The sequence below is a fragment of the Ruditapes philippinarum genome, unplaced genomic scaffold (genome assembly GCF_026571515.1).
Source record: "Ruditapes philippinarum isolate M1 unplaced genomic scaffold, ASM2657151v2 ctg5841_1_1_1_1, whole genome shotgun sequence".
Classification (NCBI taxonomy): domain Eukaryota; kingdom Metazoa; phylum Mollusca; class Bivalvia; order Venerida; family Veneridae; genus Ruditapes; species Ruditapes philippinarum.
This window is the reverse complement of record NW_026857032.1, coordinates 3156-18324: the sequence shown is the minus strand read 5'-3', so window position 1 is coordinate 18324 and position 15169 is coordinate 3156. Positions and strand designations below refer to the sequence as shown.

Sequence of the window (15169 nt, the reverse complement as noted above, 5' to 3'; positions counted from 1 at the left end):
TGAATTATGTACGATAACTGTTTACAATAAAAGTTTAACTTTGTCTAATCTAACACTTTTGTTGTGCACAAGTATAAAACATTCAATGTTTTCGTAGAATGTGGATTAAAATTATGTAACTTGAATTTAAAAATTATTATTTTTCAATATCATTTAATTTATGTAATATGTAGAAAACAGTTCTAATTATTAAGTTACATTAACCAGCAAATGTGCATTAATTGTCGAAAGCAAACATTTAATATGCAAACTTGAACTCAATAATTTATTAAATATTAAATAAAATAAATTTTACCTTCTCTAATAAAAAGTCTATCACATCATCTAATTCACGGGTTAGAATCCCACGTAGTAAAGACCTGCACTTATGAATAATAAGAAACTCGATGAATCTATTTTATACGTAGTGATACGGAAGTGTTTTGGAAACAGCTATTCTATAATTATACTACCAGTTTCACATTGCATTAAGTGTTCCGACTTCACATATTTTAAGACATATACATGTACATATCGTTTTATGACATTCCATTAGCTCTGAAATATAAGTATCTCCTTAATGTAAACATGCAAGTTCTGTCAACTCTACAAACTTAATATTTAATGTAAAGAAAACGTTAACATGGCAAGCAAACAAAACCTGTACATAAGTGTGCGACCGACGTAAACGACATTACTCTTTGCAGCTAAACCTTCTGATAATTAATTTTGTAAGAATACTTGAAATGTTTAAATGTCGTATCACGAACGCTAGTAAAAGGGGGTTAATATGTATTTATTTCGAATAAGCTCAAAAAATTATCAAAAGAAAAAACTGAAGATAGTCATATGATACAGAGCATTTGTATGGACTTGAACGACAATGAAGTTTCCGATTAATCTACCTAGCGTTTTGAAAAAGTTCATGCAAAGCAAAATCACTTCTAGGGTCATACTTCTCACAATTACAATGTGATTTAAAGATGGTATTGCAATTTCAGTGAAGAAATAAGATGTGCCGTCGTTCAAAAACAGTTCAATTTTTATTTTATTACTCATGCCTGATCCGTTTGTGGTTGTATCTATTTTGTTTGAGTAAAACATTATATAGCAGCTTAGTTTACATACACTGATTTGGTAGCATAAATTATTAGATTTTTTCAATTATGTAATTATTACATCTATTCCTACGCATAAATGCAAACTGTTTACTTAAAAAAGTGAAGACTATAAGTCTATGTCATCCGTAACCAATTTGTTAACCTTAAATAATCATTTAAGAATACTGCACATGATTATAAGTTCAAGTAGACGGTTGTTGCAATGACCACTTGCGTCTATGAACATGCTCAATCAAACATTTTCTGCACCATTTTCAATTTTGCTCTTTTTTGACGTTGTTTCTCGGATCTGTTTTTTCTCTTTTTTACTTTTACTATGCGTCGATGGGAAATTTTCGGCAATAATCAATCCGCTAAGTACATGAATACTCAACCTGTCGATAGGAACAAGTCAACCAATCCAATTGGTTGATATTCATATATAATGAACCAATTAAGTAGAAGTACACTGTTATTTTTATGTTCGGTAATCTCCCCATAAAAGTTTTAATTTACACCGGATGGTATCAAGTGTTTTCATAGAGTTAAAATGTTAACCTATGCATTGTCTAAGGGTGTTTAAGTGTTAAGTCCTTTATCAATATTAAAGGTCTTATAAAAAGTTTACTTAGTTATTTTCCTGTCCCTCTTTTATAAACAATATATGGGAATTAAAACAATTCAAATACTTAAAATGTATATACTTTACCAAATCTTCCTCAATTTGTCATTAAGTGGTTCGGATCTAAAGAAATGCTACGCAATAAAGGCTAAATACAATTGATACATGTCTGCACAAGTGTAAATTGAAAACAAACCAAGAAGTTTATATATAAAAACTTTTACATAAGTTAAAATGCAACGTAAACATATAAGTATACTTACCAGAATTGGAGTGGGAGTGGTTAGTTTTCTGGACCTTTCACATATTCATTGTTTGATGTTCTATATGTGATTATCATAACTATTTAATGAACAAACTACCCAAATTCCATAAAATTGTATCCAGGTTTTCAAGAGTTCTTAAAGCACATTTTATGGTCACCTCCCTAGATCACTCTCTAATATTTCTAAATAGTCATGCCACCTCCTTTACCTTGCATTTTTCGCATCTCTGATTCTCCTGGGCACTTACCCTTCTCAAAGAAAAATTACGGTATAAAGGTATATAGAAACCATTTTGATTTGAAGATAATTAAGTGCATTTTAGTGCATAAGCATAGAAACATCTTAACTATAAAATATCAATCGTCAATTATAGAATATGTCTACAGACAGTATGGTTATGTATCGATAATATCTCATTTGTTTTCACTTTCTTTTATAAAATGCTTGACTTGACATAAGCTGTGCGTTATATCATCTCAGTTGGATTACTTTTGTGATTATGCTTTCTTGAGGAGTGAAATTTAGATGTTGCTTAAGAGGTTACAGTAACTCTAAAATGTTAATATATACATGTATAAGCGCATCTCACGTACAATCTAATTGACATACTAAACAGTTTGTGTCATCAAAGTAGGTATTTAAGATAGCAATATTTTTATTTTAATAAACCTTTTAAAACACTTTGTGATGTATTGTTTGTATTTTAGCAGCCGCACCCTTTTGTATAAAATGCTTGATACTTTATAAGCCATATCTAACATATAATGCGTATTTGAGCGTTTTTTGTCCCAAGAAAAGTGTAGTTCCCACGATAAACAAAAGGAAGTGTTTACATTCTCAAATACTTAAAATAATGCATCACAACGCAATTAGTGACAGAAAACAGTTTGCTAAGACGGACAAACAGGGATTAAACGATAGTCATATCTTACAAATTTTGTAGTCATGCCTAGTCGTTTCTTAAATAAACAAATCTATTTGTCCGCCATTTCTGGGTCATTGAATTATTTGAATCTACGTATCTGATAAGTATTTCAATTAAACATTAACTAGATTTCGTATTTCACAGGGATTTGTTCTAAACCGTAAATAACTAATTGTCTTTCTTTTTTTAAGATCTTAATTGTAAAAGATAAAGTGCTTTTGGCATAAAAACAACCACTCCTTTGTTTGCAAGTGTATCGTTATACAATTGCATATCTTTAAATATCATATATACATCATACGAATGTAGGTTCATATATATATATAATAAGGAAAGTCATAAACATAAGTAGTACTTAACCGGATCATCTGAACAATAAACCATGTAATATTACACGACAATACAATAGAACTTAATAACATGCTCATTCTATCATTTTCTATCATATGCATTGATTTTTAAAAATAAGTGTCCTGAGTGTATAGTAAGTGCATCGTTGAATTACAATTGCTCAAAAATTATAAACTCTTGTTAACCGAATATTATTAAACGGGATGCACAGAGACAACTTTTTTTCTTTGATATTTATTTTGTAAAGTTAACAGAACTCGATTTTATTTCAAAGATACATATTTGTTAGTTTATGGAATGTTATATAAACAGTATAAGTATGCCTAAGAAAAGATGTGAAGGCGGAATGACTAATGCCTCTGAAATTATTTCCATAGCTGTTTCAAATTAGTTCCTTATATCAACGTATAAAATTGATTCATCGAATTTTTTATCATTCATGCGTGCATGTTTTACTTTGTAAATTGAAAACCGATGACTAAGGTGATGTGACTTTTTTATAGGAGAAGGTAAACAAGTTTTTGTCTTATTTAACTATGCAATTTTAATAAATGTTCACTCTCAAATATTAAATGCACATTTGCTTTGTGTATAAATTAAATTCCACCTTAATAAAGGAACCGTTATCTCCATATTGCATAATGCATTTGGAAAATAATATTTATTATTTAAGAGAATTTATACAACTTTTATCTACAAACATATTGAACGTTGTGTATTTTTGCTTGGCAGTAACTATTTAGAAACAGCAAACGTAATTTACAAAACAATACAAAAAGAGTGCATTATCATTTAACATTAAGATGTTCCCTACAATGTATTTCAGTCTTAAAGTTCAAAAGAATTAACATATTTCTCTTCGTAGTATAGTAGGACATAGTTACCGAACAATCATCTGATTTTCAACTTTTATGATTTTAAGTCGTTTTGATTTATATCTTACTTTTTACTGGTAGTTTTTATTATAAATTACTTCTACACAAATAAAAGCACGTACACATGCTTTTCAATTAGAAGTAATAATAATTTGTTTTTATTAGGAACATTATATACATGTTTTCTTAGAGTTTCTTTTACCTTAAAACACTTTACATTGCCGTCAATGAAAAGGCTTAATCAAACCGCGCCGGCAACATATTCAATTTTCTTTTGACTTTATCGTCCCATCATCATGTGGAAGCCGTAAATAGTCGCAGCGATATTCAATCACAGACGCTTTATTTATTTGTTGTTGTACTGAGGAGTTATGACACTTATTTTACTTATTTGGTTTGGGGGTTGGTAACGGGAGTGCGTTGGGGGAAGGTACATTTATTTCTTTTTCTTAACTTTATTTTTTAGTGGTTGGTTCAAGTTTATTTACACGAACAGTGGATAACCAACCCGTACTATAACCTGTCGGCTTTTCAAATCATTTCTTTGACAGCTTCCCTGTGATATACAGGCTTGACAACCCTTTATCACCTTTCAAAGTTTCATTTCTTTATGTTTCGCCCATTGTTTTCTCGTTTAGAGCACACTCATATCTTAACTAGGAGCAGATCTACGGAAGCTTCTAAATTAAAAATTGTGCCAATTCATTTCAATTTTATAATTTTGCTTATGTCGGTGGGTGCTAGAGGCTGTTGACGGTAGCCTGCATTTTCCAGCTATACTACTTTATCGTCTCATTAGTGTTGTTTCAGCCATGTGAAGGCCGTAAGGAATCGCCCTGTACTTTAATATGATATATAGTATTTCAGATCTCCTGACACAATAAAATGCACGGAATGCAAGATAAATAATGTAGTGATGGATATGGAAATGGCTGTAAAAGTACAAATTTCTTTCCTAACGTTTGCCTTCAAAGGTTTGCAACAACAAAAAATGCATTGAATTAACATGTCTATTTTATCCTATCTTATGGAATAATTAACTAGTTACAGTAAACAAGTTTGTGGCTTTAATACCAATTTAACATTGACAAATCAAGAAACAAAGTCTTCAAAAAGGATGTTATTTAGTCTCTTAATATTGATAATGAGTTACAATTGCACAATTTCACTATTTGTACTTAAGCTGAAGATTGCTGTACTCGAATAGGTGTACAGATGTACTTCCTTTCGACAACTCTGATATAATGAAAACTATTTGTATTGGATCGCTTTATTTATTATTAAATAAATACATACTGTTCAAATTCAAATACAAACCATTGCCATTCTGACTCATACACACACAGCATATTTGCCTGGTTTCCAATTGCACGGTATCATGAACTTTATATAACAAAACAGTCGGAATTATTCGTGCCGGCGTCTTTGATAGTAGAGTTTCATTGTTAAAGTTGCATTATATTTTTTTTAACTTAACATTAATACAAGTGCAAAACATAGATCTGCTCGTGTTTTTTATAAATTAATGAGAAAACAACTTGTAAATAATACCAAGAGTAGTCATCCTTACCTTACGATATCTACTTAGGTAACACTTAATTCTGATTTGTAATTATCATGTGGTCATCCATACTACAGCAATATCTTCAAACAAAGTTTAAAGATTCATACAAATAATAAGGAAAAGGTGTCTTGTTGTAATTGTCGCTTTAAATAGATATACGAAGTATTGATAATACATATCTTTATATTGCAGTTTTTGTTTTATGAATGACCATGTTACTGTTAAAGAATTTAAAGGTATCTACATGAATAATTAGTGCATGCAATTTTTGTTTGTCTTTTTTTCATCAGAATGTACTTATGTCTATTGTTGAAAGATTCTGACCTACAGCCTTCGACTAAACTCTACGGAGGCCAGTAAGGCAAGTGTTGTGTCGGTAGTGATACATAAACCGTTATAGGGACGGCTTAAGCCGTGCCTATGGCAGTGAAAGGGTTAAGTGACACATAAACCGTTTATACCGTTAGACTATACTATAAAATAAGTAAGATTTACTTCGGTATCCGACAATTAACAACAAAAGGTCATATATATGATTCAATAGAACTACGCAAATAATAAACGATTTTTTTCCCTAACAAACGTCGAATGGTTGCATTAAGTGTTGAATGTAGCTTTCGCCGTTTAGATAATTGGATGTGAGAAACGTTGTTTATGCAAAATATGCCCAATTCATAGTGAAAGTGATCAAGATGATGAAATTTAAACGCACCTTCTTTTAGTTGAGTTAAAGCTGATAAATCAAACGAACGAAAATATTGATTGCATTTTACATTTTTTATCACATACCCGTGCCGCTTTTGCGACTCCGTAAAAATCGTATTGCACGGCCGTGCATATATTTTTAAGTGATGACATTTGCGTTATACAAATATAGTGTAAAGATGCACACTTACAATAGGGGCGTTAATGAGAAAATGGTTCTTCTTCACTTTAAACAGTCTTTTATTTTGGTATGTGGTAAATCTGAATCTTTTGAACTCGTGAGCCAATGGCTCGCATACTATAATTTTATTCAACTTATTCAATAAATTAAGTACTGATCAATATCATCTATACACTATTTCTTAATTCAGGAAACTGGATTTATGCTATTAAAATTTAAAATGGTTGCTTTGTGTAGCATGCATGAAAAGATAAAATAATATTTAATGTGAATTTATACTTTAACAGTGTATTTGATATAAAAAGGTCTTTCTGATTTGAAACAAAACACATAAATTAAAGACAATGTTACATGCTAACAAAGTACGCTTTTAATATATGAAGTCGAGTTCAAAGTATACTGATACTGTTAAAACACAATACGCATCTTAAAGAAAAACATTTATCACCAAAAGTATTTATACTAACGATATAATAATTAACCATGAACATCTATATAAAGTAAAACATATAATATATAATACATTTGCTCAGTTGAAACTCGAAAAGAATTTTATATGATAAGTATCGTATAACAGCACACTAACTACCACTTATCTCTTATTATATTTATAGACCATTGTCATGTCAAATGAACTGTAAACTCAGGTCATAGTTAGATAATATCTTTTTATGATTTCTTCCTTAATCAAGTGCGGCTCGTTGGTCTAGGGGTATGATTCTCGCTTTGGGTGCGAGAGGTCCCGGGTTCAAATCCCGGACGAGCCCTATATTTTTTATGTCAGAGGAAATATATAAGTGATTGAAACAATTTGAAAAAAATGTGTATCTAAGATGTCATTCAGGTGCAAACCTTACACATTTTGTAAATTTGTACTATGATTTTGCTCACAATTAAGTATTTGAAACCCCTTTTTAAGCACTTAGTTTTAGTGATCAAAATTATTTTTTGTCTAATAGAATTGCAGTAATTCGGCTTTTTGTTGGTTTCCCGTAGTTTCAGTGTTTGTGTTTTTTTCTTAAGTACATTAAAGAAATACATTATTTATTTATTTATTTATTCGTTTAATTTATTTATTATCTAATCATTTGTAGACTTATTTTATATTGTGACGATTAGACAAAATATGTAATAATACTCATTATTTCGCTAACACTCATAGAAAAACAGCGTCTTATTCGATACCATTACTAGATGTCTATTCGAGAAAGTGTTCTATCAGTAATACAAATTTCCGCCATAACATGTGAATTATCAGTTAATAATGCAAGTAAACATACAAGTTATTTTAAAGCTTCATTACTGCGTATTGTTAAAAGCCACTTTAAAAAAGCTATTAAATACACAGGATACCTACATGTAACATCTGTAACTTTCACGGTCATATATAACGTAAAAAACAATATTTTCAAAAGTATTTCTTTTTAGATAGAATAAATTTATACAGATTTTAATTTAGGTTGATTATTTTGGAAGCACTCTTGAATGTTCTTCCCAATGAAAACAGCGGCTTGCCCCTGGCCGGGTTGGAACCCACACGGCTAAAGATCATTAGACTACGCGTTAACCTACGCGGTCATACCGCCACAAGATTTGTGTTATGACAGATGACAGATGCTACTGTTTCTTACATTTGGTGCTGCCGTGAGAAACAGGGCAATGTAATATGGCTGTTATTCCATGAACAGATGCAATTTCAAATCGTTAAAACAGTGACCCAATGGTGTATGTTTGGTCAATTGTATCTCCTTCAGGGAGAGACAGACAAAGATATTGAATGTATGTTTTTCTTCTCTACATTGTCTAATTGGAAAATGGAACGCCTACTATTGGTAACAAGAACAGGCAAATATTGTTTAGATCTGCAATGTACTAATCTGTTTGATATCTAAAAATTTACATTATTAAACGAAACTAAGGGATGTAATTCAAAAGCAAGCAAACAAATGGTTATTATAATAGCAATATTATTCTTCATATATAAAAGGGATAACTTTCCTTTAATATATTACATACATATTTATTTGATTTAATAATTTTTTAAAAGATTATTACATTTTAATTACATTATGAAACTTGCACATTTGTTATTTTTAACTACTATCTAAGCTAATAGAAGAAAACACTCAACAGCTTTGCGCAGTGGCGGTACCATAGCAAATGAGGTTCATCCGAGGCGTGGTTATTGCTAGTTGAAAACTATACCCAATACCCCGCGTCGACGCCCTGAAACATGGGCGGCGAGCGCAATTTATGAACGTTCCTACGGGGACTGAACATTATATTGAAACAATGAAATTTCACAAGAAAAAGCATATTGTTGAGAGGGACCTATTTGAACTATGATTTGTATAAATCTTTGCTTATATGAGTTATGAACTTACTCCGTTATGCCATAACTAATTCAATATTACTTGATTAAATATAGGTTAAATATTTTAATAAGTTAAGCAATATATTTTGCGTCAATAATTCTTGCCAACGTGATCCGCGTTTTGTACTTGGTTAAAGGATTATATTAATTCTTGTATTCTTATTTTAGATTTCAATTTATGAAAATGTAACTGTGTTCTTGGCTATGTCTACATTATCAAACAGACTTATAATAGAATTATGACATTCGATTTAACAAAATGGACTTGGCCGGTATTAGAACCCGGGACTTCTTGCACCCAAGCGAGAATTATACCCCTAGACCAACGAGCCGTATATGTGTCATGGTATTATTAGTAAAAGCTGAATACCGAATAAAGGCACATTATGCCTTAGAAATAAATACATTTTTACAATCTATAGAAAGGGCAATGAGGATTTTTTAAATGTCTTAATAATATTTTCAGAGAATGATGGATGCTTGATGCTTGTTACTTGAAGAAAGAGACTTTGCTATTGGATCAATCTGCTTTCATTGTTTCAACTAATTTTATAACGATATCTATATTTTAAACATATCAATTTACTTTCCCTTGCTATTAAATTTTACTTAAATACATCTTGAATTTTAAATATGAATTTCAAAACATACAAAAACCACCAGTACACTTTGTGTATTATTTAGCCAAGTTAGGCAAAATTACAAAATGAAATTAATAATTAACAAACCATAGTGGCATACATCAAATACCAGAACTGTCCAGAATTCTGTCATGGGATAGCTATGCTCTTTCTGAACGATCAAATTTATTCAAATTCAACTCTCAATGGATATGATAGAAAAGAGACACAAACAATCTAAGCATTCCACCCCAACCAATGTATATACATATATCTACTATCTACACATAAAAAAAACTATTATTCCAAAAGATGGAATAAAAGCTAGCCGCTCCTTGGTTATTTGCAAACCATTTTACTTTACCACCTGTACAAGGGCTAATGGACAAAGAATAAACAGAGACCGAGCGCACACATTGTCCTACTTACAGACAGCCTTTTTACGGTCAATATAGTAAATTGTCAAATATATCTAAAATATCTTTTGGTTTTATAGTTTTTGATAAAGCGTTAATGTCATTAATCTACGTCAATTTGTTTGTATTTGATTAAGATATATTCATTTATACATTATCACGAATTTAATCTTTTATGATATCAGTATATAATAGAACAGAAAATGTTGTTATCATATAATGTGAATTGAACATAAGAGTTACATTCTATCACATATACATATACATTAATGTATATATATAACCCCTTCCCCAAATACAGAGCCCCAAAAAACTGACCCCCCAAAGAAGAAAAACCCCAACAATTTTAAAACGAGAAACCCAATCCCCCAGTGCAATAAAAAAGGTCGAAAAACCCCTTTTCCCAATATGAAAAGCAGGGAGCATTGTAACGCTTGTCCAGTAATAGACACCTGAATTGAAATACAAATGCTGTGATTAAGTTAACTTCTGAAATATGTTTAAAGCATGCACATACTCATTATAAAGATCTTACATGGCAAAAACCACGACGTTGCTAGTGACCAGTACTGTACTGGAACTATTTCTAATGGTACATTTGATGTTAGTCTAAACCAATAAAGTGTGTGGAAAATGTCAGATCATTAGCTCACTTCGTTTTCCAGAGTAATTTGTCTAATTGTGAATAAAATACCCCAAATTACTCAAATCGATGTACGAATAGCACAAAAATACGATTTTCGATTTATATGAATTTAATATTCCTTGTTCAAGCTTTTGTATACCTTAAGACACTGTGAATTTACGATTTCTAGTCATCCATTTAGATTAGATTTCGAAATTTGCAAAGTATGTTGAATGTCAATAAAAATAATTCATTTCCTTACCTAGGACAATTCTAGTTATACTGACCAGACAAAAATGTATCACCGCAACAGAAGCATAAAATAACATAATTTGAAACAGACAACTTTTATTGTTAATTTATTTTGTTAAAATGATTTGTGTTTTAAATTGTTTTATCTTAGACATAATTCTAAATTAATCAGTATTTATTAATGCTGTTAAACATCAGATATTTATTCACTCTATTAAATCTATCAAATACTGGGTGTAATTAGCATACTATCATTTTTGTCAATGAGCTTTAGATTTTCTTTTTAGAATAAAATTAGATTTTACCTAGAAAACATATCCTGTACATCATTTGCGAGCACTCATTTCCTATTGCAAAAAGAAACAAAACTTGTCGAGCTATATCAGTTAATTAAACTGTCAGAATATTTATATATCTTAATGAATTAGTCTTTAACTAAATTATCATTCAATATTCTAATTTTCATATCACATATGCTTACATCTTTTAACAAACCTATAAATATTTCAGATTAATAATTTGTTGTTCATTTTTGTGATTCTGACTAGAAACGCGGTTGGACACTTAGTAACATGCACACTAGCATATTAGGGAATCCAGCAGCATGGGGAAATGAAAAAATGCTAGTTTGGAGTGATTGAACTAGCTCATTAGCGGCAGTGATGTAAACGCAAACTACCGTTCATGCCCTCAGCAACTGCCTAAGAAATTAAAATCATTTTTATTATGAAATGGTGTAACTCCAGGATTAAGAAACAAAAGCTAATGTATTCATACAGCAATGATCAAGGAACCTTCAATGTGACAATTTCGTGCCGTTGTTGCATTTATAAACAGAATGAAGTACAATATATGAAAGGTGTAACGTGGTCTTCTGTTTGATCAATGAGTTTTGTATAAGTCGTATCCGTTTAAAGTTTTCATGTTGATAAATCCACATTTACTTAAGAATGAGCACATCCTGCGTTCCGGCGTATGAACAAGTATTGGAAGCACCTCGGACCTTTCCGTTTGTGGTACGGCTGGAATGACTACAACCGACGTTTCTGGTGCACACGCAATTGTTTGTACATGATACTTTTGTCTACACAATGAACATCTAAAAGTGTTGTCTTGCGAACTTAAACATGAATGGATAAGAATTATGAAACCTAGGTTTATAAGCCTGAAATGTAAGAATGACATAACATTAAATTCAATCCACCAATCACGAGAAACAATGTCTTGCTTGTTAACTTAATGTGTCTGTCACTCTATCCATGACTTAAAGGCTTACACGAGTGTCGACCACTTCTTCCGTATGACACTTATACTGATTTTCAAGAAACGGTCTTGGCAATGGGTTCAAATAAGTTTCAATTTTCTTTCAAAATCGAGGTTAAATAAAAATATCTAACTTAGTCATAGCAAATTTTATTTTATCCAGTCGATAAAATGCACGCATATAATCATAATAATCATTTTATTGTAGCTTACTCTACACAATTAAATATTGTTGCTAAGTGGTATAACATATATAACTATTGATATATATAACCATAAGATAACCAAGCATTATCTATTCATGCAATCAATTAAGACTGACATCCTACCTGTCAAGAATATTCTGTAGACATGGTGTAGTACAGAAGGAATGCATACATGGCAGATGTGTTGGTTCTTTGTAAATTTCTAGGCATATTGCACAATTATCTTGGTCGTTAGTCAGTGATGATTCAAGAGTTTTAGTTGCACTATAACTTTTAAGATCCATTTTTTTTGTCAGTACATGTTTTCAGGAAAAGACTAATCTAAACGCATAAAGAAGCGACTACATGTAGCTCCTATTACATGTCAAGATGCACAGTATTTTGCATCAAATTTAAAAAAAAAATCTTTGTTAATTAGAGTAAATTAGTTAAAGCACAACGTTCGTCAATGATATTATGTGTTTTTTTAAAATGTTTAAATGACAATATCAAGCTATTTATTATCTTCATTTTTGTAAAGTGTATTGTTTTAAACTGTTAATAATATAATCAAACAATAATAGATGATAAAGTGTCCTACACCTTCTTATGTCATAAACTTTGATAAGAAAAGAATTAGTTAAACCTACCTTTACACAAAAAATATTTTAACGCATCATCATTTTGTGTTTATTTGTAATATGAAACAATTCAACGACGCTGTTGACTTACTAGTTATTAAAGATAATTCTAGATTTACTTAATTGTTGTAAATGTACAAATTACTGAATACCATATATCACATTAGAATATTTACGTTGACAAATGAATGGTTTCGGATATAAGTAATTAAACGAATTATAATCCTGCAAAAGATGAAAGAACTTCATAAAGTATTGATATAATTTCAACTGAATCAATTTGACTTTATTTTAGTTGCAATGTATAAAGATGATTGGTTTACAATGAGCACATTTTCCATAAGTATTTCAATTATATTTAATAATTGATAACAACAATATTAATTAATATTAATTAATTATTCGTATAAAATATATAAAATATTTATCAAAACTGTTGATAAAGTTCTTAAGGATTTATTACGAATATAAGTATGAATAATAATACTATTTTGTTCTTAAACAATTTATTGTCTGATTTATAAATACATATGTAATATCAGATTATTTTTCTGACACATCCATAAACGCATAGCATGGATCAATTAACTTTAACCTAATATATTAACATTTGTGATTTTGTTTGAAACTTTCAAGAACATTCATATTTAAAGATATAAAACAAATGATGAAGCACAATAAAGACACTACAAATAATTGAGGATAAAGTTGTGTTAAAAGGCGTTTTTATTTTTATTGTGAAAATGAAAAAATTGATACGATTAAAGACTGCGTTATGAAGTTTATTTTACATACACTGTCACAATAGTTGTTTTATCTGACTAAGTGTGTAGCTGATTACTATCTCTTACAATAAATACTTGTGTATTTCTACGACTTAAGTTATGTTATAAGATTTTCATATCATTTACACAATATTTTGAGGGCAGTTTTTACAAACCTTAAGTTTAGTGTCTTGAAATGAATCTTTACTGTAAATTTGCGTTTAAACAATTCACTACTAATTATCTTTTGTTTCAAGTACTTCAGAGTTCAAAAGAACGCAAACTTCCTACGATGGATCGAATTTCTAAATTACATACAAACCTAACAAGGCCAGTCTCATTGCCCAAAGTACTTATTGCGCTACAAGTAAACTTTCAATTTAATGGACGTCTTGCATTGTCTGACTGCTATTAAGACACATCTTATAAGGTATTGCGATAATGTCTACGAAAACACAGGCAAACATTTCTTATTGTCGATTAAAAGTTCTGTTCAAATTTGGATACATTTGAAATTAACATGTAGGGGATAAGTGTTTTGTACATCATTAATCGGTTTCAACTCCCCAGTAGTGCTCATGCTGCTGATAGTTCCAAGACGGTGACACTCTATGTTTCTCAGATGTATGACCTTATTATTGTTTCATGCAATTGTGGTGACACATTTGTGATTTTTCTTTTTTTATCGTCTAGGTAAGATCATCCTTTTTCACATATATTCTTTTTTCTTTTCAATTCATCCTCAACACTCTATTTCCGACGCCCTAGTCCCTTCCCCTACACTTATAACTATTTAAGGCATTTTATTCGTGAATTATTCGTGCCGGCGTCTTTGATAGTAGAGTTTCATTGTTAAAGTTGCATTATATTTTTTTACTTATTAATACTAGTGCAAAACATAGACCTTCTCGTGTTTTTATAAATTAATGAGAAAAAATCTTGTAAATAATACTAAGAGTAGTTATCCTTACCTTACGATATCTACTTAGGTAATACTTAATTCGGATTTGTAATTATCATGTGGTCATCCATACTACAGCAATAACTTCAAACAAAGTTTAAAGATTCATACAAATAATAAGGAAAATGTGTCTTGTTGTAATTGTCGCTTAAAGTAGATATACAAAGTATTGATACCACATATCTTTATATTGCAGATTTTGTTTTATGAATGACCATGTTACTGTTAAAGAATTTAAAGGTATCTACATGAATAATTAGTGCATGCAATGTTTGTTAGTCTTTTCTTCTTCAGAATGTACTTATGTCTATTGTTGAAAGATTCTGACCTACAGCCTTCGACTAAACTCTACGGAGGCCAGTAAGGCAAGTGTTGTGTCGGTAGTGATACATAAACCGTTTATACCGTTAGACTATACTATAAAATCAGTAAGATTTACTTCGGTATCCGACAATTACCAACAAAAAGTCATATATATGATTCAATAGAACTACGCAAAT

General features: G+C 30.4%; 1 protein-coding gene and 2 non-coding genes across 3 annotated transcripts in view; 2 read left to right on the top strand and 1 right to left on the bottom strand.

Moving 5' to 3' along the window:
• LOC132748520 (uncharacterized) overlaps nucleotides 1-589 on the bottom strand; it is a 30580-nt gene extending 29991 nt beyond the window's left edge. Inside the window, 1 exon segment of the mRNA XM_060738167.1 lies at nucleotides 296-589. The gene's annotated coding sequence lies outside the window, so the exon portion shown is untranslated.
• A 6674-nt stretch (nucleotides 590-7263) lies between these two features.
• Nucleotides 7264-7335, top strand: Trnap-ugg (transfer RNA proline (anticodon UGG)). Its single transcript has one exon. It is a non-coding gene; the product is annotated as a tRNA-Pro (tRNA).
• Nucleotides 7336-8699: 1364 nt separating this feature from the next.
• On the top strand, nucleotides 8700-8840 carry LOC132748524 (U4 spliceosomal RNA). The gene has a single exon (XR_009628273.1). It is a non-coding gene; the product is annotated as a U4 spliceosomal RNA (small nuclear RNA).
• The last annotated feature ends 6329 nt before the right edge of the window (nucleotides 8841-15169 follow it).